This window comes from Venturia canescens, chromosome 5 (assembly GCF_019457755.1).
Source record: "Venturia canescens isolate UGA chromosome 5, ASM1945775v1, whole genome shotgun sequence".
In the NCBI taxonomy this organism is placed as follows: Eukaryota; Metazoa; Arthropoda; class Insecta; order Hymenoptera; family Ichneumonidae; genus Venturia; species Venturia canescens.
The window spans coordinates 10,843,878-10,866,469 of record NC_057425.1 but is presented as its reverse complement, the minus strand read 5'-3'; the positions used below and the strand labels follow the sequence as shown (position 1 = coordinate 10,866,469).

The 22,592-nt window shown below is 40.6% G+C and overlaps 1 long non-coding RNA gene across 2 annotated transcripts in view; it reads left to right on the top strand.

Annotated features, from left to right (window-relative positions):
• Positions 1-1,641: 1,641 nt before the first annotated feature.
• Positions 1,642-22,592, top strand: part of LOC122411122 (uncharacterized) — a 42,449-nt gene continuing 21,498 nt past the window's right edge. The window contains exons 1-2 of one of the 2 annotated variants that reach the window (XR_006261089.1): positions 1,642-1,837; positions 3,054-3,465. This is a non-coding gene — a long non-coding RNA (uncharacterized lncRNA). The other variant, XR_006261090.1, reaches the window with a different exon arrangement.

Genomic DNA, 22,592 nt, shown 5'->3' with positions numbered 1-22,592 from the left:
CAAAGGGTGGAAAAAGTTAAAAGTAAAAGAGAGGGAGCACGAGTGAAAGCGAGGGAGAGAGAAAGATTCGTATAAAAACTGAAATTGTGACCGAGAGAGCCGAGAATCTCGCACGCGTCTCGAGTCTTGCACACGGACGACGAATACACGTTTTTTCAGCATGTTTTCTGTGTACACGATGCGGACGAGTGTTTGTGCGCATGTCGTGTGCTGTGCTGAACCGCATGGCAAAAAAGGGATTCAAAGTGGGTAATATAAGCTCAGTGGCGTATACGAAGAAGAAGAGAAAAGGTGATGCTGTGGGGAAAAGGGGCGCTCGGGAGTAGACACGAGCTTTCGATCGGTATCGAGTTAAAGTCGTGCAATATGGACCAACCAATATTTTCCTTCTTCCTTGTCCGCGAAACCAAGAAAAAACAACTCCGCTCGTGTCAAAGTCGTGAAAATATAGTTGTTCCGAAGAATTTTTTCAACCCGGCCAAAGTTTCACGACTTTTAGCCTTCGTCATCAAGTTAATTGACTGTTGAATCGCTGCAGCGAATATAAAACGAGATAAGCTCCGTGTCCGTAGCTCGATTTAGTAAACAACGGTCCAAATAAAATGTGTTAGAATTACTCAATATTCGAACAGCTAAAATCTCGAGTTTATAAACTTCGAATTATAACGTGGAGTCTGATCTCAATTCGACTAGAGCTTTGAATGTCAAAAATAGTGAAGTAGAAACTTCAAGGTTCGAAGCACGTTTATATCGAGAATGGAACGTCACAATCGCTCATAGAACGACGACCGAAATATCGATTTTCCGAAAATTCGACCATCGCTCTTTCGATTTACAAATTACTGCAATCAGTAAGCTGCGAATATTCACAATTTAGAAAATATCATAACGAAAGAGCAAATATTACTGAGGTTGAAATACTGAAACACGAAAAAGTCGAACGGTCAAAATGGCGAAACGCTAGAAAGTCGATCGATCGAAATGAAGAAACGCAGTCCCACTCGCTCAGGCCGGAGATCTCCAATTTCAAACATCGCCATTTTGACTTTGGCCTTTTCGAGCGATCGCGCAATTCCGCATATCCAAGTTTTGTAGGCTCGAAAAATTCGCTTTCGATTCTTCGCTGCTCTATATTCTGGTCTGTCTATAAAACAATTACCCTCCATTATTTTCGAGTAAATACGAATTCAAGGAAGAAATATTTTTCTCCAATCTGATATCACAACTTTTAAAATTCCGAAATATATCGACCGTTGTACGATTCGGTTATTCGACATATTGAACCTCAGCCGTAAACGTCATCGAGTCAAGTCATGCATGCACGGAGTTCAGATTTTCTCACGAGTTTCTCGAAATCATTCGAACCTCATTAATATAATTTTTAATCCCGATTTTTCCTCGAGGAATAAACAACGATTGTGGTCCATAAATTCGAGACGAGAGAGCCATATTTTCTGACATCACTTAGTATAAATAGTGATAGCGGTGCATGTTAAATGCGGAGGAATCGCCAGGGTTGAACGGTGGCGGTGGGCTACACCAGCGGCGATGTACCACGCGAGGGGAAGGAAGGAAGGATGGAGGGATGCTGTGCGGCAGAAGCGGTTTCAGTCGCGCGACGGCTCTCGCCCCGGCCAGTCGATCGAGCTGATATCCACAGATCAGTAAAGATAAAGATTGTTTTTTAAAAAGACTCAAACTAATTATCCACGCGAAGAGTTTTGCAAGAGGAACAAAACCGTTTGGGTTCCCTTGAACGGAAAAAGTTCGCGATCGTTTTTCGCTCGATTGCTCATACACTGAAAAATCGCAAGGGCCAAAATTCCTAGAATATTAAGTAAGGAAACAGTATGCAAAACTTTCCATTTTTTTCGCACTCAAAAGCCCGCTTTCCAGGGCTCTTTTCCTTCCCCTTTCGACCGCGCTCCGGAGACCGTGGATATTCCCTCGCAATTGTCGCAAGCATATGGAAGATTCCCCCAGTTTTATCTCCCTCGGGATCTCACTTTATTTTCACTAGTTTTATTGAAATCTTTGAATTTCTGTCAGCGATGCAATCGCCCACCGGTCAAGTTCCCGCGTTTGACCGGTAAACCTCCAGCCAGCTCATGCTCGAAGGCCATTCTCTTAAGCAGTTCGCTTCTCATCGTCGTATTTATACTCGATCAAAATTAATCTCATTTATCAACTCAAAGTCACTTTCGCTTCCGAAGGTTTTTGCCAATCGCATCATAAGACACGGAATTGTAATTATTTTCAAATCTTCGTGTCGTCGAACGTTATTTGTGTTTGCTCAAACTGTACTTTCGCAGTGGATTAAACTTTCTCTCTCTTCGCACGAACCTGGCAATCGGAGAAGCGAGAATTGGCAACTGAAAAATCAATTTTGCAAAGCTGTATCAGGTGAGGTGCAAAAAATGGTCCGAACGAGATTAAATTCAGCTGGTTTATGCGGCGGTAATTATTGTCTGTGCGTGCCCTTGTTTTCGTTCCATTTATTGTAATCCTTTTGAACGAGAAAATTGTTTCGTGTGCGCGTTTAAAGTTCGTGGCAGTAGAGGGTCCAATAATTATTGCATCGATGAGAAAAATAGTCGAGTAACTAAGTTCGAATGAGGAATAAAATCGGGGATGAAGAAGAGAAAGGGAAAATGTTTCGTCGCATTATGATTTACACTCGTAAGCTCTTACGAAGTCGAGGCGCTTTTTTTTCTCCCTCCCGCGGAGTAATGCATTAGACGGTCTTTAATTCTACTTTACGAGCGAGGCGAAGTTTCGTGCATAAATTCCCTTTTTTGTCGAGCTCCAAACTCATTAGAGCCAACGTTCTGTTATTAATGTAGCCATTGTAATATTTCCATTTTTTTCCGGGCTTTTCGGCATACAATAAGCACGGCTTATCTACGAGAGCAAACAATTATTCCTCCAATTGAGTGTTCAACTGAGAGAATGATTTTCTGACTAACGTTCACCCGGAAGCCTCTGCTCGCGACGAATCGCCTTAATTTCGGTCATAGCGGCTTCCTTAAAATAGTCATTTTGAAATTTCGTAGGGCACGAAATTGAATGGATTTCAATGGACGACACGTTTACTCGCCGGGGCAAATGACAGAGCATTTTTATTCTGTTTTCATTAGACTCGATAGATTTCAGCGGAGCGTGATACACCGTAAAACAAGCAATGAAAATCGTGGCGCTTCGGCAGTGTTTTAGTGCGCGACCGAAATAATGAGGGGGCGGAAAAAGTGGTTGGCTGTTAGCGAATGATGCCCGCCGTAACAATCGATCCAATCACGTGAAACTCCGTACACACTCGCTTTGTGGAACGCAGTAAAAAAGGGGATCGATCGCGTGTATCGTGAATTTGTAAAATGTCCCGATATGATAACGGCTCCTCGTCAATGAGATTTCATCGATCGATATGTGCGACTCCTCCGTTACACAGAGAGCTCTTTCAGCACCGAGGTAAATATGCCAAAACAAACCGTTGAACGCGTTATCGTTCAGATTCGCACTGATGCCTTTCAAAAACGTCTTTTTTATGTACTTTTTCTGGTCAGGGTTCAATATGTCAAATAACCAAATAGTGGAACGATCGATATTTCGGAATTTCAAAAATTGTCATGTCAAATTGGAGAAAAATAAATAATTCGGAATTCTTATTCACGATCGACTATTTAACAGATTACGCGTGTTCAACCGAATATTCCTTTGAATTCGTATTTACGCGAAAATATATATTTCTATAGTTTTCATCTCGAATGCTATTTCAATAGACCATACGAATGTCAAAAGTTCTTATTTTCTAATTCAAAATGGAGATGAGTAATTGTTTTATAGGCAGACGAGAATATAAAGCAGGGAAGAATCGAAAGTGAATTTTTCGAGCCTACAAAACTTGGATATGCAGAATTGCGCGATCGCTCGAAAAGGCCAAAGTCAAAATGGCGATGTTTGAAATTGGAGATCTCCGGCCTGAGCGAGTGAGCGAGTGGGACTCGTGTATTTTGAGAGCTCCGCTGCGTTTCTTCATTTCGATCGATCGACTTTCTAGCGTTTCGCCATTTTGTCCGTTCGACTTTTTCGTGTTTCAGTATTTCAAAAGAGTGATGGTCGAATTTTTGGAAAATCGATATTTCGGTCGTCGTTCTATGAGCGATTGTGACGTTCCATTCTCGATGTAAACGTGCTTCGAACCTTGAAGTTTCTACTTCACTATTTTCGACATTCAAAGCTCTAGTCGAATTGAGATCGGACTCCACGTTATAATTCGAAGTTTATAAACTCGAGATTTTAGCTGTTCGAAATTTTAATAATTCCAACATTTTATCCTCACATGAAGACGTCTTTTTCATGTACTTTTTCTTCGTTTCGTTGGATCAATTGCGTTCACAAATACAACATTTGTCTTGGAATACAAAAGGTTTTTTGTTCGTCATTGTAAAGGACGAAACGAACGTCGTGAGCACTGACGGAGGTTCAGGAGCAGACGATCAAGAAACGAATTGACATTAATAGGGTCGAACAGGAACGTCATTTTCGTCTCGGATTTCAGTGACGTCGAGTCAAACTTCGTGATCGTCCACTTGGATGAGATCGAGAGGAAAAGTTTGAAAAATAAATATTCAGTACGATGAAGCGCGTCGGTTTTCTCGGTCCACTCACCTTTGTCGCATTTGCATTCGTTGAAGCTCGTTTGGTCCTTCCACTACGAAAGGAATCGATGCTCATGCATATATGCTGACACGCATGAACGAAGTGTAGAAATACTAACTGATGGGCTCGCGCTGCTCCCGCGATCAATAAATCCGAAAAATTCTGACGAATGTCATCACGGCAGACCAGAATGTTTGCTTTGAATTATCAATCATTCTCGCGTCGAGAGGACGCGGAGCGAAACAAAAACAATCGTTGTATACACGCGAGTCTGCGATATTCTCTGGGTGTTTCGCACACAGATTTCTCCGAAAGTCGGGCTTGATTTGTAGAGCGCATTGATAATTGTGCGAGTAGGATGAATTCACAAGTCTTTGAAAAGATTTTTTTTTCACGTTTCGCTTGCCTGTGAATAGTAATTTTTTCAGTAGCCTCTGAGAGGCTTTCACAGTCACAAGTTGGCTTTCACGAGGAAAGATCCAATGTTGAGAGACTGAAGGATCCCAAGGGAATCGAATGAAAACCGCGCTCGATGAAAGATCCAATGGATTTCCTTCGTTCGATGAATATTCGTCGGCGCGCGCCTCCGTTCAGGTCCGCCGCTACTTAATTTAGTCGAACCCTCTCTTGTAACGTGTGGAATTAAGTTAGGGAATTATTATTCACCCTTGTTCTCTCGAGTTCTTTGCCTCTTGAAGGGCCTCTTCAGTCTGCTGGAACGTATTCGTCTTCCCCGAGGTTTCTTCGCACCGAAATAACCGAGAGCAGACTCGAGTTAAAAGTTCGACCCTCGCCGAGGGGTCCTTCGATCCGAGAATTTGCACTTTCGAGGGATCCCCGAGAAGGCTCTTGAAACTTTTGTATTGAGTTTGTTTTCGGTCGCATTTCGAACGAAGAAATTCCACTCTTCGATCGAGTCTACGAGTTTTTCGAGCGCTTTTTTCCTCCTCGTTCTACTCATGATCGTACAAAAATAAAATAAATGTTCTCCGCGCACTCGGGGAATATCAAATAATTGCGTATGACGCGTATGAATCGGCACGTGCATTAAAGTAGTTCGGCCGTTCGATAAAGTACGGAGGAGGTCCCCTTTTTTTTGCGATAAGCACAATTCCGGGGCCTCTTACGGGCCAAAATTTGGAACTATTTCATTAACAATATTGAGTTTTTAACACTGTACCTTATGGGAGAGCTCACAATATTAATTGTGAAAAAATTGTACGGTGTTCGAGCTTCGGAAAAGTTTATATCGCGAAGAGAGTTTATCACAGATTCTGTTTTTTTTAAAAAACATTACCTTACGGGGTAATCTTAAGAAAGAAAACATGAAAAAACTTTAGTTTTTGACGCGTCGTCGAAAGCGGATCTCAGTCACTACGTTGGACTGTTCGTAACGGCTGATTGACTTTGGGCAAATACTGGAATCAGGGGATTTTCATTAAATTTATATTTGAGACTGACTCACGTGCTTTCATTTGTCCAGTAGCTTCGATTTTTTTAACGAATTGACCATTCCTTTTTCTCGGTGGCATTAGACCGATATAAACTTTATTTCGCCCAATAAAAATGTTCCTTAGATTTTGTGTATTTAAAGTGTCACCGGTACCGACTCAATCATTAACTGCTGGTCTTTTATGATATTCTTAAAACATTTTATTACATTCTCGTGATAAAAATATTCTCAATGCAAGTGCGTTTATTAATTTTATTAATAAAGACTTGAATAAAACGAAGATAAAGTACTCGTGAACTTGACTAGTCATAGAGCATACTTCAATGAAATTATTAATAACCAGAGGCTGCTCTTTCATTTTCCTATTAATAAAAACATCCGCATCCGCAGAGGCAGGATTAGAGATAAAATAATAATTAGTGACGTGCGCACTCAAAGAAGAGACAAACGCGTTTTACGCAGAAAAATATTAGCAGACGTCGAGAGAACGCAGACGCGAATTTCCGGAGTTTTTTCATTGTCCAGACCGAGAAGGGAGAAAAATTTTCAGCCGTTCTGGATCAGGGAGCGAGAGGGAGGCAGAGAGAGAGAGAGAGAGAACAGAAGGGTTGTTCCGTCGTCCGACGCTCGTGCTGCTCGGTGACACGAATGTGTCGTTACACGTGGAATACTGTGGACGTGGACCAAATTGAATTACCAGAGTCCCACTCTCTCCCTCGCGTTTGCTCCCGTTTCTCTGTGTCTATCGCCTTCTCTTTCCTCCTGTTTTGTCTCTGCATCCGTGAGGTTCACCGGGATGCTGCGTGGATAAGGGTGGTGGGTGCTCTACGACCGTGTGGTTCTCGCCGACCATTGACGCGGGTATAAATTGGGAAATTCACGGAACGACGAAACTCCCTCTCTCTCGGTCTCTTTCTCTGTGTTTCCCTTAGTAAAAATACACACACGCGCGGATAACACAAACAAATAGGCGTGCGAGTGTGCGAAGCTCCTGAATCGCTATCGAATGGACCAAACACACACACAATCCGGGCTATACACGAATACTTTTCCTTGTTAGCGCATTGTTTATTTCCGGGAATTGTCGGAGAACGAGGGAGCAAACTTTTCGAGAACGGAGCTAGTTTTTTTGAGTGAGATTCCGTACTTTTTGCCAACGCCGTTACGCTTTTTCTCAGCACTCTCATGTTTTCTAGTGCCTCTAAAACGAGGGAGCACGATTCGTCGCGTTTTTCTCGTTCGGCTTACAAATTTATATAAAGGTAAAATGGAGCCACTGGGATTTTTGTAATTGCATTTAATTGGTACCGTTTCCGCACCGATGGAATTCACGTTAATCGATTATCGATTGATTCCACCGTCGATTCGATCGCTAAAAAAGTGTGCTTAGAATCACTCGATTTTTTCTCGCCGCCCATCGACCCGATCTTAATTTGTTTTCACGAAATCTACTTCGCGCGAGACTTCGCATTGAGTGACGGACAATAAAAGTTTCATGTTTTTCACGGAGCAACGACTGCCTCGTACCAACGTTTTCTCTACCATTTTCCCCATCCATTTCTGTTTTTATGATTGAGAGATAGATTGGACTCGAACTCATAGATTATCAATCACATCCCGCGCGGAACCGAGCTTTCGGAACGCGAAAAAATCAAAGCGACGAAAGTTCCTCGAGAGAAATACACTTTTTAATTTCGGAGCGGAAAAACCGTCGCGAAATATCTCTCGAAAATATGAGCTCCGACTTTCAATTCGACAGGAACCAGAAAATGTACATTCGAACCAATCAAACTGGGATGAAGAAAAAAATGGGAAAATCAAATTCATTCGTTTTATCACGCTCCATATTTGATCACAGCAATCAGAAAAGCTATTTGGTTAATTCAATAAGTGATTGTACAGGCTGAAATATCGATAAGGATCGGCACTACTATCGTCGATTGATTGCTCAATTTCAGTGGTTTACTTTTCCAGTCCACTCGTCATTGATATTCCAGCGAGTATCTGGGCCTTTCATCTCTCGTTGCTGAGTCCAGTGATCTCATTTTTTGCAACACATTCCGAGAAGCACAGTGAACATGTAATATTTTCAAGTATCGTGAGGCCCGAAAAAGGGAGTCTTGTATTCTCGTGAATAAAAAATAAAAGCGATCGAATCGCTAATTGGAGATATTTGAGTCGAATGATTTTTCCCAAAGAGGTTTCCAAGTCGAATTGAAATGAGTTGAAAATGATATTGCAACGAGAGCGGGATCGCGAGGCGATTTGATATACGTAAACGGTTCTGTTTCAAGTGATGAATATAAATCTTCTCCATTCACCGTGATACAGATAGAACAAAGAAAGCAAGCTCCGATGGATGAAATACTATTTTCCTATTGTAATTCGCTGCGAAATATTCATGAATTTCTGTTTAAAATACGTTTCTTTCCAACCGAACGAACTGAAATTCGTTCGTTAGCATTTTCCAAAAAATCCGCAAACCAAACACGTCCCACTGAAATGTACAATGCGAAACATTCTATGAAGAGAAAAAATGTCTCGTTGGGATTCGTGAATGCGCAATGAAGCGACTTCGATAGGTCATTCGTCGGTGATGATTTTTCACATTCACGGATGAGCTGCTGGGCACGCCGGGCCAAAGCCTGAGGGAATATTGTACTTTTCAAAAGTTCAATTTATTTTATTTTCACTCTCGAGCACCAAAAACTAACGAGAAATTGGAGCCCGAGTTCTGTTACAAAATTTCAACATATATTATTCGAGGAAAATATATTTCTCCGCGACTCGATTCGCCCTCTCCAAGTTTTCGCGAGTCGACGCAGATCGTTGAATTTATTTAGTAGTGATCTTATTGTTACCTCTTGATAATGCCCTCCGACCAGAATAAGCCAAAGTAGAAAGAAAATAGTAAACACAGAATGAGGCTCTATTGAATTCCGTAAAACGTTGGAGACGAATTTATAATCTCTGTAGAAGATTCTGCGTAGAGAAAGATATTTCAGTGAAGGAAGAATGATGTAAGACAATCAACGCGACAAATTCCACAACCGTAGAAAATAACAAGGACGAGCTATCCCGCGCCGAAAGGCATACAGCAAACGAATCAATCGTACATGTGTGTGATCCTTAATAAGTATCAGATCATCTTTCCATTAGAAAAAAAACCGGAAAAACCAGAGGACAAGGCTACTGCGCATTTGGTCGGTCAGAAATACGTTGGGAAGACAGTAGCCAAGTGGGGGGACAAAGCTTATTTAAACTGGGTCACATAGAGCCGAGCGTGCCATTTTTCGCCGTTCTTTGGAGAGCCGTCACTACGCCAGTTTGTATTATAAAATAACGAAGAAAAAGGACTCGGCCAGAATCTTCGTCCGAATCCAGCCTCGGAAAAGCCTTGGAAAATTTCCGAAAAGTAATGGCGAATTCAACTTTCAGTCTGAACCAAATACTTCGCGCGGAATTTAAAACGATTGGCTTAGATCAAAATCTAACGAAATCTTTAGCTTACCCCAAAAATAATTAAAATCATTATAATCAAACGTATAATAATCAACATCGTATCTTATCTTCGAACGAACTTTTGTAATCCCTCGAATCCCAACGATTTTTTTTCACCGCAACGACGACCTTTCGAAACCGCGGACATTTGTAAAGGAAAGAAAAGGATTATGGAGAATCCGAATAATAAAATAATCTACATTATACAATCAAGAAAAATATCGTGAGTACTTGCATAAATATAAAAGAAATATACACCATCACACCTCAGAGGGTTCGCCTGCATGTCATCAGGGTTGCAACATTCGAATTCCCAAAAATCATTCTTTTCACTCCCATATTCGACAGACGTGGCTCTCGTCCCTGGGTAAAGGAATTGAGTGTCTTGACCCGAAAGAAGAAGAGTGAATACCGTGTTGCGTTCCTTACTAATTCAAAATCCTCTACCGGAACGTAACATTGTTGTGAATAATATCAATAAATAAATCAACGAATAAATTTTGTTCGTTCTTAAAATTCGTATCGTCACTTTCCCGAACACAAAATACAATGTTTACCAAATCTACTATTGTAACTTTTGCAATTCCCAAAAAAAAAAAAAAACAATGCAAATTCCAATTCAACGTCCCTTGACAGTTTCTAAAAAGGTTTAGTATATCGGCGCATTGGATAAGGTTGAGAAAATGAAACCAAAAAAGAAAAAATTTTGAGGAAAAAACAAAAAAAAAAGAAAAGAAGAAATATATCGAAAGGATTTCATTTTCCAATTTGGAAAAATGGTAAAAAGCCGAATGAAATGGTAGTTGAAACAAATGTTGAAAAATCGGAAAAAATTATTTCAATCTCTGTAGAGAAAAAAATAACAAAACTGCAGAAGGTTGGAGCGATTTCACGAACACGCAGAGTTACAAAACTTGTGTCAATGTTTGATGGGGGTGGCTTACGGAAGCTCTATTCTCTGGGTGCATATATATGACGAAAAAACTATATCGCCCAATGTACACACGACTAGACAGCAATATAGACATGAAGTACCAAGTAAAAGTAACGTATCGTTGGAAATGAGAGTATAATTTTGTCCTCTTTTTTTTTCTTGCTTTGAAACGGAGTCGAGATGCTGCTGCTGCTGCGCGGCGTTCCTTGATAAAGCAAAGTGTGCATAGAGGGTCTCTGGGGTAGAGTGTTACAAGACTCGAGTCTGGAGAATGAGAGACGCACACGTGGAGCAGCTTTTCACAGCTTTTGCTCTTCACGTACTGCTGCACGAGAGTCAGCACTGTGCGATACTTTTTTCTTCTTTTTCCTGCAAGCTTGTTTTTTACATTTCCCAAAAATTTACTGCTAATTATTTTAATTGCTGACGATGACCGCGTGTGAAAGAGTCTTTGGTAAGTTGGAGAGTCGTAACGAAATTGGCTCAGCAACGCATGTATCTTGAAACTTGCCTTAAAAAACATGAGAAAAATAAAATTTATTTAACGGTGAAAGCTCAGCTCAATGGAAGGAGCGACCCATTCAAGTCTTTCAGTTTTATCCGCTCGTTTTGGATCATTTCGTTAGTTCCTGCATCACGAGAAAATTTTTCACGCCGAGTGTATCGATTCTAAAAGCCTCGCAATTAATTGAAATTTCGTTTGCTTCGTGGCTTGGAAAAAAAAAACACTATTTTAAGGACGTTTTCGTCATTGTCTGATGGAAAATGAAATGGAATCTTGTACTTTTGCTGTATTCTTAATGTATCATGTGACACGTTACATCTCCGAGGTGAATTATGGTTCATGGGTTCGAGTAAAACTCTCGCTCTTTATTCTTGAATTTATATGAATTTGGTCGTACGGAAAAGCTCTTTTCTGCGAACCCCGAGGCCCGAATCGAGGAAAAAGTAGCCGTTTTTTGTGGATATTTGTGTGCAAAAGTTGGACAAAAAGCCTCTTGACAGTAACTTTTTCGTGTTTATCTCCAGCCGCAGAGAGAGAATAATATTTGTATGAGAAAGCCTAAAAAAGTAGTGACGAGCTATTGCGATGTTGTAACAAAATAAAATGCGGCTGGGGGCAGCGCAGGCTGAACAAAAATGGGAGCAACTTTTTTTCTATGCTATTTACACGATAATGGAATTTTGATTAACGTTCCCCCAGGTTTAAGGTAACTGCTTGCTAGTCAAATGAGTGCTAAATTTTCAAAACGTTTTTAGACCAAGTTTAACGTACCGATTAAACGCATTGTTAGTAAAAATAGTAAAAACGATAATTTTGCAAAAGCATCAACCGACAAATGCACATTTCCACGATGACACATTTCCACTGCTACTTTTCAAAGCCTTTTCTGACTGATTTTATTGCAGCAAGTCTCATTTTGTTCCTTAACTGATCCTCTACGAATCCACTACATAGTTTTTTTTCAACTTCATCGTTTCACTGTTGCAGCTAATTGTTCATTAAGCGAAAAAACTTTTTCATTAATATTTTCGGAAGCAGAAATGAATTTAAAGAAAAATCTACGTGGTGGATTCATAGAAGATCAGTTGAGCTACATAATTAGACTTGGTGCAATAAAATCGGTTTAAAAATGCCTGTGAAAATGTGTCATCATTGGAAATTTGCATTTATCAGTCGATGCTTTTGTGAAACTACCATTTTTCATATTTTTTCGCGTTAATAAAATATTAATTGACAATAATCGGCACGTTAAACTTGGTCTAAAAGTGTTTTGAAAATTTAGCCCTCATTTGCGATACGAGAATATTTGGCGTTATAAAATATTTGCGATAGTATAAGAGAGAGCGGGCTCGCTAAAGGGTTGCTTACACGCGTGTGGCTTAAACTAGACGCGCTGGCACGGTATAAAAGGTAGATAAATCCTAGACGCTACGAGACAGAAATCCGGTTGATAGTAACGAGGTAAGAGAGCGAGAGAGAGAGAAAAACAGAGGACGAGAAAGCAGTGGACGGGAAGTTCGCGAGTCTGGTGAATAAATTCGCGTCCCGGTGATTCATCTCTCGTCGCGTGGCGTTCTGCAGAGCATCCCCCTCGTACCGGGAACATTGCCGGGCGAGTACGCGAAACCAAGCGCGAGAGTTTGCGGCTTGTTTCTTGTCCGCTCTCGGCGCTATATACACTGCAGTATTCCATAGACAATGGAATGCGAAAAGAATTTTGCCACGAAACAACGAAAAAGATAAAGAACGGGACGCAATCTAGGAAACGAGGAAATTCCCGCTCGAATGGAGCTCAAAACAGATTTATTGAGATGCACCCAGATTTTACAGACCCCAAATTTTGAGAGTGGCCGCGACCAGAATCATCAATCATTTTACATTTTATATGATAAAGAGACAAAGAATCGAATACCGTTCGACATCTCATGTATACATGCACATTTCCCTTTATCAGTCTCGTCATCCCTGAACTAACGGCGTATTTACGAGCACTCTGTAGCAGAAACCGAATTACAAACATCCATGCCTCGCTGCTTCGATGTGACTCACGATTACACGCTCAAAGGGCATCCTCGCGTTAAACGATCGGGCAGAAGGATGCGTAATTAGTGTGCGGCTTCGGTGGCCTTACAAGGTAAACTACTTTTGGCCTTGCCGATACTTGGATCAATGGCCATTAAGCCATGCAGCGCGGTTGGCTCATTTCTTCATACCATAAATCTGTACACTACACGAATAGCCCTGTGTCTATGAGCTTTCTGTTCTGAGGAAACTTTTCTTTATGGATTCTTTTCATTGGGATTATTTCGCGAAAACATTTTCCTCTCCGACCGCTCCTTTGATCCAATTTCCGAGTTTTTTCAATCTGTTAAGCCTCGAAGTTTCGGAATATTGTTGTTCGGGATGACTCGGGTTATTTAAGTAAATAAACACGTTTTTGTAGCGATCGAGTCGGTACGATAAGCAAGTTTTTCATCCCAGATTAGCCCTGCAGGGTCTCCGGCCTGAATAACCTCGCTCAAAATAACCCGGGAAAATAAGCATGAATGAAAAAAACGATGAACAATCATGAACAGAATACGAACGAGAATAATAATCGTAATTTTAAATGAACCTTAAGTTTGCAGTCACTGGCATATGGAAAATAATTGAAATATTTATGGGGGATAAATGTGGAACTCTATGTGGGATTTTCATTACTAGAAATGCTTTATTATAAATGTTGAATAATGATTTACTCCGCAGTTAACGATAATGAAGAGTCTGTGAGGAATAAGCTTCGTTAATATATTTATTGAAAAAGAACTTTAAGAAAGAATGCGGACACGTCCGCTCGGTTCGGCATTCTGACTAACTCTAACTTACTTTTTAACATTGCATTCTTTGCACACACGACATTTATTCTTCGTCCGCCCGTCGATCCTTCTTTATTTTATGATTTTATTATATCGCCGAGTGACTTGAGTGGTCCTGACGGGGGGAAAGTCCTCGGTTGTCCGTTCCCTTTTTTCCAATATTCTAATCCTTAATTTACGGCTTCGCTCAAGTACCACGCTCACTGAGGCATTCTCTTAAGGGGGTCACTCCGTGTGGCAGCCGGATGTTTCGCGGTTTTTTTTGCGGCGAGGAAAAAACATAGACTTTTGAAATTTTAAGGGTTTATTTATTGGTACTTCAACTCTATGATAGAATTTTTCAACTCTGATATCTCGGGTAGATTCGGTGTAAAACTACGCCACAGGAACACATATGTTTCTCCATCGTCTCCACGATTCCGCGGGGGATCAGTTAATCTGAGATCAAAAAACAAAGAGCGTTTCGATTAGTAAAGCATTTGCTATCGCCTGAAAAGAAATCATGTAGACATTTTAAAAATTGAAGGATTTTCGTGCTTTCGAACATCTTTGAAAATTGTAATTTTACGTAAATTTATTGTTTACTGTTTTTAACATGTTTAACATCTCGAAATATCTCGAGACCACCCATCTTGCAATTTTTTTCCCTCGTATTGGTAGGTTTGTGTGTGTGTGTTTTTGTTTGTTTGTTTGTTTTGGGATATTGGAGTTATTTTGTTTGTTGGTTATTTTACCAGGTTATTTGGAGCGAGGTTATTTAGGATAGGAACCGTCCTACAGTCGTGAATATATTTTTTTTTTTTTCGAAGATAGCAATTATTGGATGAAACTTTTGAAGATTATTCACTACCCAAGAGTTCGCTTTGCACTGCGGATAAGATTTTCTACTGAATCGTTGGAGTTGGTTTGTCGAATGCTGTTCGACAAATTCTCGCTCACCGAATCTTTATTCCGAAACTCCCGGTTTCTCAAAGACTTTACGTTTCACGATGCTTTTCAATTAGTTGCGCTTTGCCAACCCAAAAACTCATTCAAGCCTGAATGAGCTGGAACCGATTGTGCCAATCACTGTTTTAGGTCAGATTGGAAATGCCGTCGATTTTCGGGAGTATTTCAACATTCTGAAATCGCACTGGCAGTGGAGCGAACAACCGTTCCAAATCGCAATAGGTTAAGGGGAATGTACGAGAAGAATAATAAAAGAGCGAACCACCAGAAATATGAAAGACACTCGGGGCCGGTTCGAGGATGGCAAATTCAGAAATTTTCGAAATAGCGATGCTTCAAACGCTTGATCGTCCAAAAGTAGATAAATCATTATGAATATGAGAGAAGCGTAAACTGAGAATCTGTTGATGAATCAAGTTTACTTTGGAGATCAATTTTTTGCTTCATAATTTATTTTCGTTTGTAATTTTTTATTTATTTTCGTCATCTCGATTTTTTTGGTCGCAATCTGTTTTTGTAATATGTTTTGTCTTGCCATTTTTTGTGGTTTCTCCTTTTATATATTTTAGTCAAGAAACAAAACCGACGTTTTGTTTCTTGACTATACCATTGATTTCCATGATTTTGCAGGTAACTGGCCAAAGGGCATAAATGTACTTGTCTCTGGTTTTTTTACAGCATTCATGCTGTGTTTCAGGTTGCAAGTTTACCCTGGAGATTTCCTTCAAATCGCTTAATAGAAGTGAATTTCCAAAGTGTTCGTATTTCAAGGAATGAAGTTTATTCTTAAAAGATGATAAAACATTTATTATCAGAGGAATAAAAGAGCAGAGCTGAAAAACCATTAGAGACTTGAGCTAACCGGAAGTATCAGAATTTGTTTTATCGGTCGGAGTAAATCCTGGAATTGGCAGTAGTTCGAACAATTAACCTTCTATACTTTCGTGCTTGATACTCGTTAATTGAACGGGAGGGAGGTCCTCTCGAGGATTGCGCTGTCGCTGAAATTGTTCGTGAAATTTACCGATACCCCAAACCCGTCCAAGCCCGGTCGAACAATAATAACGCCGTGGAGAGAAAAGCCCTTGCCTCGCCTCCGAATGATGCGCTTATCGAGGTCAGGAAACTCATACGAACTCGTTTGGGAGGCGATACTCGATATATTCTCCCTTTCTCTTTCTCGCTCAAGTAGCGTGTAGTTTCGAGCTGAAACACACTCGTATCTCCGCACGGAGTGTAGAGAAGCTGCATGAGATAAGCTCATAGAGCCCCGTCAGTAGCAATCGGAGGATGCTACGAGCGAGTAGACTTTGTGCAATGCACGTTGAACCAAACAAAACTGAGGAGAAACTCCCTCCTTGGGATTCTCGCCCTTTCGTTGTGGGGCGGTCGAATAAGGGAGGAATTCAGGAATCACACAGTTTCAATTCCCCTTTTCAGCGCATAGTTTCTCCCAAACTCCATTTGTGTATATGCCGCAATAATGCCTATCAAACGATACCCGTTTGTTTTCAACTGATGGCGCTATACCGTATCAGGAAAATCCTCCATCCTGGCGAGCGAGTGCGCGATGGACTAATGCCAAGAGCACCATTTTTGTCCCCACTTTAAAAACAAAGACATTCTGCTCGTATTGACAATGAAGAAACGAGAATGGATCCTGCTCGCAGGATGACGTTTCAATGGACTCTTCCGTATCGGTTCGAAGTGTTCCGCGCTTTCTGAACCCCCCGCAGTTATCTATTTCCCGTTCTCTCTCAATTTTTTTTACCTCTTCCCAACAGCACGATAGCAGGAGAGCTTTAGCGCTCATTTACCATCTCCGTTCAGACTTTTTGACCTCGTTATCTCTCATTCTTGTGCCTCACGTGCAATGTTTGCTTTTGAGCTCATCTCTTCGCTCTCCGAAGATCGTTATAGCATGTTGTTGGCACGCGAGCCTCGCAACTGAAGCCGCATCAAATGCGATGTCGATGCCGGTTAACGGTCAAGCGCACGCGAAGATGGACTTATTATCGAATTGAATCTCTCCGTCTCCCCTTAACTGTACACCGAGTCAGCACCATCTCAAACGTGTTTACTTATTCTCCACTCCATAATTACTCGTTTACTGAATTTCGAGCTTTCCGGATAAACGAATTTTGCAGACTCCGCGCGCGCGCGCATTATGAGAAAAAATATTCAGTCGTGGGTATGCAACTGGATAATTGACTTTGCAACGAAATTTTTTCTTAGTTTACGCACCAAAGGAGCTTGCGAATTGAGAAAAAAGCCAAGCGAAATTTCACTCCGTTGCAGTTTTCGCGGAAGTTCGTATAAGAACATTGAAATGCTTTTTCGATGTTCTGAACATGAAAAATGAAAATTTGTTCCAAGTCCACGTGACTTCTGCTTAATCGCTCACTGGCCACGCTGACAGTTTTCAAAAAAATCGTTCCCCGCAACCGTTCGATTCCGCCATGTGCAGATCTTGCGGTGCTTTGTGGCTAGAAAATTGGAAAAGCTTTAGAAAAATTTTTAAACGACGATCGATCGGGAAGAGAAAAAGTCCATGGGAGCAATAGCTGGTCGAACAGTTCGCGAGAGGGACCCACGAAAAAGCTGCAAGGCTCGTTGAAACGAACGTTCAGTACTCGTGTGGCTCGCATGAGAATTGTAAATGCCGAATCGTTAATTGAAACGAATTCGAATAATGCCAGAATTTCTAATAACGACAAAGTACAGCCGGAGTAAAATGTTTCCTCCCATTTCAGAGATTCGTACTGAAACAAATGTACAGAAGTTTTTACGCTCGAGTGGAACCAGCCGCGTGATGCGCGATCAAGATTTTTTATCACACGAGAAAACTTCCATGAAAAATATCATTATTTTCCTAAATAAAAAGTACAAACGAGTCATAAAAAACTGTCGGATGAAGTTTTAATTGATGATTGTTCAAATTGACGTTGAAAGTGTGCTCCGAGAGATGAAAATTTACCGTTCAGACCGTGAAAATCCGCAACAAAAAAACCCCATTATTTTCCATCTAAACTCAAACTATATTTGTGACGTTCAAGAATGTTTCGTCGTCACTCGGTTCTGCGCTTCCCATAATTCTGGGTATGAATTCCCCAATCTACGACTCTCTACGAAGTGAATTCATTGGAATCGCGAGCTTAATACAAATGAATGGAATTACAAGGTAGAATTCGGGTAATTCCTGGAAATGGCTCCCCCAGCGAAATTGAATGCGAGCATCATTGACGCGTGGGTGGTTCTCGTTTTACGCCCACCCGGCCATTGTTGTTGGCATAAAAAGCTCAATAAGCTTTTCGCCCGGTCAAGCAGGCGTGGGTATCTAGGAATCCCAAGATAAAATCTTTTTCCAGAAATGCTACGCGGCATGGGAAAGCGTGTCGTATTCTCCGAGCTGCAGCGTTCGGAGCTGAGATCCAGCTGAGCATAATCCCTCATTAATTTCACTTGTTACCGTTACAAATCCGGCATTGAGCTCATGAAAACGCCGAAATAGGGCACGCGAACCGCCCTTTTTATACTCGCCGCACGAGCTTCGATAACATGGATCATAATCACATGGCTTCTGATTTTCGGCTGAGCCGGATTGTTCCAGCCCCCGAGGTCGCGAGGGAACGTACTCGAATATTCTTAAAGAGCCACTTCATGACGTTACGTAGCAACGGCTATACCCTTGCGACTTAATCCTTCAGCGTATAGTCTATAACACAGCATGTCGCCGAAACTTCTGTCTAATTTGCCAACATGGAAACTCGAGTCTCTCGCTATATGCTCACAAGTGTATTGGTAATACCGTTTTAGTGAGCTAATATATCGTTGAGATGTCACGAGCTCCCGGCGTAGGCAGTGCCGATTCCTGATTCAGGATATATTCCTTGGCTCTAGCTACGTCGATGAATAGATCCCGAGCCCCAACAAGATTAATAGTGCCGGAGGTGTGTAGAGATTTTAGAGGCGTGTCTATTGGAGCTTAGCATCTTGGACGTTTCAAAAATTATCTCGTTCTGTGTTCGGCAGGCATTCGCTGTTTCAGTGAAAATTTGAAGAAGGTAGCGGATGAAAATCAGAGTTAACCTCCCGCTGAGGGATAGAAGTATTTATTCGTAGGTATAGAAGCGCTTTCAAGCTTCAAAAGAAGAGCAAATTGGAAGGCAACACGCTATTCCAAGCGAGACTTCACATTTTGCCTTGTTCCTTTCCTTGTGAAAGCATTCATAAATATAAACTAACGAATCGGGGTGAATTTTACTGGTGCACTAAGTAATCTCCGAATTTATATTCGAAATATTTCACTGCTCGAGTCGAGGGGATTTTGTATTCTGCGCTTAATGAGGAGTTTTATTTCAGTTCTGTTTTCCACGGATATTTCGTTGAATAATAACAACTTGTAGAACTTCAACAGTATGTTTTTGGTATAATTATTGTAAGGTACCTTCGACATGAATATTCTACTGAGAAGGACGCATTTTTTCGTTATTCATCAAAAGATGTTAAATCCTAAACAATTTTTGGGCGATTCTGCAGTCGATACTTCGCGTTGTATCAACAATACAAAATCAAGTCATCAACGGTTAATTCGCCGAAATTAACAAGAGTCTTTCCATTTTTTTATCGTCAGAGGAGTTGCCAGGGACGTAATGTTAACATTTTACAGAGAGTGCCAACATTCCCACGGCCAATGGGGTTTATCGGTGCGTTAATCGAGACATTATTTCTAGCTTTTGTTTACGTATAACGGACTGCATCGATAGCCCAGATGTAGAGAGGCTTCGATGTGTGCGAGTGATAATTTTCATACATGCGTTTCCTCTCATCGCTTCCTTCTGCTCTCTCTCTCTCCCCTCCCTTTTTTTTATTAACATGTTCATGATCTCTTTCCGGGATATGAGAGTGAAAGAGAGAAATTTACACCAAAGAGAGTGAGAGAGAGAACGTTGTTTATATGGCAGTAGTGCAGCGAAATTACCAGACGCACCTGTTGCGTTGTGGGGCATTCGTGAAACGAACCGCAACGAAAGTCTGTGGGCTACTCTTCTAATGCACGAGTTGAGTTATTTCTTTTAGATTCCCCATAAATATTCATGGGAACTAATTCTCTACGCACTTCCAATTTCATCTCTTCGGTTGCTATGCAGCGAAGATATAATCATCGCTCAACCGATTCTGCATATGTATGAGCTTATTATTTATAGTTCATAACTTTAACTACATTATGCATTTGGGTAAGAACTCTTCTATGCAGTATTTTATCAATTTTGGGCCTTCAAAATTTTTTTTCGTTTTTTTACCAGCACACTCGCCTTTTTTTTAGTAACAGTTTCATTCAGATCCATCAATAGTCACAGTTGCTGAAATAATTCGAACAGATTCAGACCATTGAAAGAACCTAACGAATTGTGATTCGAAAAAGTAATTGAACTTTTTTGCTCTTTTGATGATGCAAAGAAACGATTTAAATTTATTCTCGCAATCGCATTAAAATTATGTGTTACTTATTTTTTGAGATTGAACTTTTTTTAATATAGTGATAGCGGCTTAAATACTTTCGTAGTAAAATCGTCAAGCGAAATGTGACAACGGCCATTTTATATTTATCTATGCGTATGCATATCTATATTTTAAACCGGCTAGCTCATGGCGTTGTCAAAACTCCCACCGTTTATGTTACTCGTTAACCTCAAATAAGTGTTTTTCTTTTTCCATTCCCAAGTGATTTTCACCGGTAACAAGGCTTTCTCAAGACATTATTGACATCTAAAAACATTACATCTTCTCATTCTCGTTTTAAGCTCTTTCAAGTTGGGAGGATTCTATTTCATTAAATCCAAATCGTCTCATAGGAAGTGTGCTTTCCATAAGAGCCTGTGTATAACCCTTCAAAAAATGTGTTTTTCGTTAATTTTTTTCTCGACAACTAGTTGAAATTTTCGATTTCCATTATATTCGAATTCCTCAATTTTTGTCAAGGAGGGTGGATCACGAAATCAAAATAACCAGAATTCGATTAAATTTCGCGATAACATTCTTTGGCATCAAGTACAAAAATACAATTTTTTTCAAATTTTTTTACCACATGGTTATCGCTTAGTGTTCAATTACTCGGAAGCTACGTGGTAGAAAAATCTAAAAAACTTTATTTTGTCTTACATATTTTTAAAGAATACATTTACCAAATTTCATTAAATTCTTATCATTTTGAAATTCTTAATATTTTTAACGTGGTTTCACATGGCAACGTTGTATCGTCGCGATCCACCCTCCTTAAATGATACCGTTACGATTTCCCCCTCTTGCATGTGCATGTCTCATTACTAAAATGAAGATCTTATGTTCCTTGACAACTTACGTCCTTTGTAATAAACAAGATCAAAGACACAGAAGCACAAACCTCAAGCAATACACATCACATTGTATTCCGTTATATAACAAACCACCCCATACTTTTTAAAAACTATCTCGACGACTTATCTCGCCCACACCGTAACATTGGTGTCCCAAGTGGGATTTGAACCCACGTCCACAAAAGTGGACAGGAATTAACACGATTCAACATTAAAGTTCCATTTGAAAAATAATTATTAAAAATTTCTCGTTGGATTGGCACATTGATCCATCGATATTGATGGCTTGAGTGCAATACACAATGCACATTCCTGACGTAAGTGAGGAGTTGGAGAGAGCGAAGTGAGAAAATGGAGAGTCTCTTTGGCCATACTTGTACGCGCATATACCACGATTCGATTCCAAGAGTCCTGGCAGGGTAGTGGTACGAATCGAGAGTTTCCATCCTCCACATCGTATCCAACTGAGCCCATTGTATTTTACTGCGTGTAACTTTACCACTTTGATATACATACCTCGAATAGACGATACATATTCAGTTCGAACGTATACAAGAAGTGCAAAACTCGAGGAAGCATTATCCTCGAGTTACAGTCGAACTGAATTTGCATCGAATTCTCTCTTCCTCCTTTTCCTTCTATCTTTCGTCCTCTCTCTTGCTTTCTTTCTCTCTCTCTCTCTTTATCTCTCTCGCCCTTTATCTGCCTAACTTTAGTACACTTCGCACGCTTCTCATTTGATATTCCTCACTATCAATGCGGTCTCGTTTCCCTTTCGGATACATAATCACGCTGAAGATTTACCGCGTTTCTGTATGTATGAACTTGCCGACAATTCGGAACGCAAATGTGCATTGAGGGTATCAAATCCTTGTGGCTTATTAGTTGAAAAGTTTGCGCCACCGAGAATAACAAGAATTCGGGCACCTTGTTTTCCATCTTATTCGGATGCGAGGAGTATTTCGACCCTCTCATCTTATTCCAGGCGAAATTTGTGGTACACTTTCAAATATCATATTCAAATGAAATTGTCTCAAACCTTCCGCAGTAGGGTTCGTCAAATTAATTTTTTACCATCGAGTTCAATTAACCACCGTCGATAATTTAATCTGTCATCCATCAACAATGAAGGGCTGGAATATATTTTTTTTTAATGCATTCACTCCGGTTTACGAACCTGTGAATATTTTCTGTCAATTTTCATTGTTGCTGCGTATAATTTTCCAGGTTTTCACGAACTTCTCCCATCCCTCGAACCCCGATTTTCCTCTCCCCTCGCTAAACCTTCCAGATTGGAGCTCCCAGCCACACTTTCATGATGCCTTATTGTATGGCATTTGTACAAAGGCCAAGGGAAGTTGTGCTCACACGAGGAGACACATTT